This window comes from Ailuropoda melanoleuca, chromosome 8 (genome assembly GCF_002007445.2).
Source record: "Ailuropoda melanoleuca isolate Jingjing chromosome 8, ASM200744v2, whole genome shotgun sequence".
NCBI classification, from domain to species: Eukaryota; Metazoa; Chordata; class Mammalia; order Carnivora; family Ursidae; genus Ailuropoda; species Ailuropoda melanoleuca.
Window position 1 is genome coordinate 112152792 of NC_048225.1, and position 4311 is coordinate 112157102.

Sequence of the window (4311 nt, forward strand, 5' to 3'; positions counted from 1 at the left end):
TTTATCACCCGTCTTCCCTAGAGGGAACTTATTAGATTCAAATGAAATTTTCGATTTTAAAATGGCTGTGCTGTGACTAGTTCAAGTTGTTACATAAGCATGTAATAAAATACAAAGAAATGTTAGTAGAAGTTAGAGCAGCCATCTTGAAGCAAAATATGAAGCTATATTAACAATGCCAGAGAAAAGAGTAGAAGCAGTGCTATTCCCAGATGATGGAGAACTAGTGTATCTAACTTGGTTTGTCCATGCAGATATTTTCGCAATAGTAAAAGAGTTTCTATTGTGAAGTCATTGTCATTTCGCTGGATAAAGCATAAGAACAATTGCTTTCTAAATGACTCACTATACTGAAATTTACAAAAGCTGTTGGCCACACACTTTTGATATAGACCCAAACATATATTCATGTGCCTAAGGAAAATGCCCTGAATAAATGGGGAATATTAACTAAATTGTTTTGATATTATGTAAACAGTACTAGGAGTTTGTCATTTATTATATACTATACTTAGACTTTGTATCAGAGGATATGATAGGAGCTTAGAGGTGCTAATTCCTGCCAAAAGCCTCAATTCAAGACTACACCGCTGGAAAAGCAGATCTTTCTTGCTAACAGCAAGAAGCTGGAAGAAGCTATCTCTTTTCCTACAAGACTATAGACATTTCCCCTCCACTCAGAGACCCAGGTGAGGTAGGAGGACTGTATGCCACAACAAATGGCTATGCTCCATATGTTTGTCACCCATAAACAGGAGATATGAATCTAAAAAAAAAAAATCCTGAAAAAACAACAAAAAACAAACAAACAAACAAAACACCAATTACCAGATGACATTTGTCTTTCTCTGACTTATTTCACTTAGCATAATACTTTTGAGGTCTATCCATAGATAAAGCATAAGAACCCTAGCTTTATATATAATGAAATTTGAAAAAAAGCTATTGGTCAGATATTTTGAAATAGACCTAAACATATATACATATGCCTAAAGAAAACACCCTGAAAAAGGCATATAGATAGATAGATAAGTAGAAAGATAGATAGAATATTACTCAGGCATAAAAAAGAATAAAATCTTGCCCAGCAGACAAGTAGTTTGAGCTAGGGGTGGGATAGTCAGTGTTGAATTCTCAGGAAAGGGCCATGGAGAGAGATGGCAAAGACCAGGAGAAATTCAGCCCACTTATTTTCTGCTGAACATTAATTCTGCCATCACTAGACTTTCCAAGATCTCATGACATGGATATCTGAAGTCAACATCCCTTATTGCAATTTTAACTTATTTCTTCCTGGTTATTTTTCAGTGGTTTCTCCAGAGGTTGGAGCATGCTATGGAAGCCAACGACAACAGAAGAAAGAAAGAGAGAGAAAAAAAAGAAAAGAAGAGAAAAAAATCATCATGGGTGAAATTGTGATATAATAGGAAATACATACTTAGGTCTTCTTTTCTGGCTCTTGGCCAGAACTCCCAATTCCCTAATTTTTGTAATTTCTCCAGTCTGTAAGTTGGTAGGTGTAATTTCTCCAGTCTGTAAGTTGGTAGGTGCATCTTTTCCTACAATAGTTGATTTCTGATCCCAGTTCCTGAGCTCCTAAATCCCTTGGAATTTTCTGGGTAATAGGAACATTTCCTGGGTAATAGGAACATTTTTTGTTCTAAAGAGACAACTCTTGATGGGCTCCACATAGCTTAAAGATGGCAGCTGGTGAACAGAAAAATCAAGTCATGGTTAGATGCTGGGAATGGCCAGCAATCTCTGTATGGTCAGATGAAAGATTACTTCAAACTTTGCTGTGAAAGAGAGGAGAAGTCAAGGGGGTCAATGCTCTGAGGTGAAGACCCTTTGCTCTCCTCTGCTCCCACTTTTGTTGGTCCTTCAGGATAACCACAAATCCTTATCACTGTTTCTTAAGCACTTCAAGTTGACAAGCAGTCTTACTGAAAACTGGGAGGATCTGTTTACGGGAAAGATATGATATGCTAATTTGGGCATGTTCTATGAGGTCTGCCTACATCTTAGATCACAGGCAGCTGCTTGGGCTAGGAAAGATTGGGGAAGGCAACTCCCCGCGGCATTCCAATGACAGAGTGGTCACATAGGCCTCAGCATTCCAAAGGCTTACGCCTTTCTCTGAAACATTCCCTGCCTTTAGCAGCCTCTGTGCTGCATTTTAGCAAGTCAGGTATTAGTGGCTGATTTCATGCTCTACATTAACCCCAACAATTAGAAGCTTAGAACTTTTAGTTCTAGCTCCCATTCTCCAATGAGGAAAGAGGGCCTAGAGATTGAGTTAATAACTGATCCTGCCTGCATGATGAAGCCTCCATTAAAATGCCTAATGTACAGAGTTCAGAGAGCTTTACATCAGTTTAGAGCACCCAGAGGGGCATGGATGTTCCTGCCACATCCTCAGTACCTTGTCCTGTGCACATTTTCTATCTGGCTGTTCCTATGTTTTTTTTTTAATAATAAACTGACAATCTAGTAAGTAAATTCTTTTCATGAGTTCTGTGAGCTATTCTAACAAAGTATTAAGCCCTAGAAGAGGGTTGTGGGAACCTCTGATTTATATCCAGTCTGCCAGAAGTNTCTGATTATACCTCTGATTTATGTTTTTTTTTTTTTTAATAATAAACTGACAATCTAGTAAGTAAATTCTTTTCATGAGTTCTGTGAGCTATTCTAACAAAGTATTAAGCCCTAGAAGAGGGTTGTGGGAACCTCTGATTTATATCCAGTCTGCCAGAAGTACAAGTAACCACCTGGGGCTTGTGTCTGAAATGGATGAGGGAGAAGGCAGTCTTGAGGTACTGAGCCCTTAACTTGTGGGATCTGATGCTAACTGCAGATAGATAGCTTCAGACCTGAATTAAATTGTAGGACATTCAGTTGATAGGAACAAGAACTGGAGAATTGCTTGGTGTGAGAAAATCACCCACACATTCTATGGTCAGAATGGCCAGAAGTATGGAGAATAATGTCAAGGAAACAGAAGTATTCCTTTCACTAGACCACAAGAGTCTCTTTGTCCCCCAGAGACAAGACAGAGACAAACCCTCTGTCAAGTGGCACCAGAAGGAAACAAGTAGGACCCCAGTGGCATCAGATAATCAAAGCAAAGCAAAATAACACTACAAAAGTTCTCAAAATTAACCTTGAAAACCAAAGTCCAAAAAAGTTGGGGCAGTACTTATTGCTAGCATAAAGAGTGTGACTTCCTGTTAAAATATTTAAATAGGACACAGAATTGCCCAATAAGTTACATGAAATATCTAAAATAGAACTGAAATCACCTGTAATACAAGAAACAGACACCCCCTGCAAAATAAAACACAACTGCAGTGAGAAAAAGGCAATCAACAGATGCTTACTCTGAGATGAATCAGATATTGTAATAAACTGACAAGAATTTTACAGTGGCTATCATAAATTTGTTTCTAAAATACACTATAAATTCTGCTGAAATGAAATGAAAGAAAAATAAAAAGAAGCTATAAAATGAACCAAATTCAAATTAGAGAACTTGAAAATATAATAAATAATTTTTTAATGGATAAACCAAATAGTGGAGTGGAGATGACAAGAAAATAAACTAAGTAAAATTGGGGACAGATCACTGGAATTTATACCACAGAAACAACACAGACTGATAAAATGTGAAAAACCTCAGGGACCAGTGAATAAAAACAAAATTTCCCAAAGTTGTATTATCTGACTTCCAGAAAGAAAAAAGCTATTGATTTCATATCCCGCCACATTACTGAATTGTTCTATAACTTCTAATAGTTTGGGAGTGGATTCCTTTGGGTTTTCCATATAGAGTATCATGTCATCTGCGAAGAGAGACATTTTGACTTCTTCTTTGCCGATTTGGATACCTTTGATCCCTTTTTGTCTTCTGATTGCTGTTGCAAGGACTTCTAGTACTATGTTGAATAATAGTGGCGAGAGTGGGCATCCTTGTCGTGTTCCTGATCTTAAGGGAAAGGCTTCCAGCTTTTCCCCATTGAGAATAATGCTTGCAGTAGGCTTTTCATAGATGGCTTTTATGAGATTGAGAAATGTACCCTCTATTCCTACACTCTGAAGGGTTTTAATCAGGAAAGGATGCTGTATTTTGTCAAATGCTTTTTCTGCATCAATTGAGAGGATCATATGGTTCTTGAGTCTTTTCTTGTTGATATGATGTATCACATTGATTGATTTGCGAGTGTTGAACCATGCTTGCATCCCAGGTATGAATCCCACTTGGTCATGATGGATAATCCTTTTAATGTACTGTTGGGTTCTATTAGCAAGGATCTT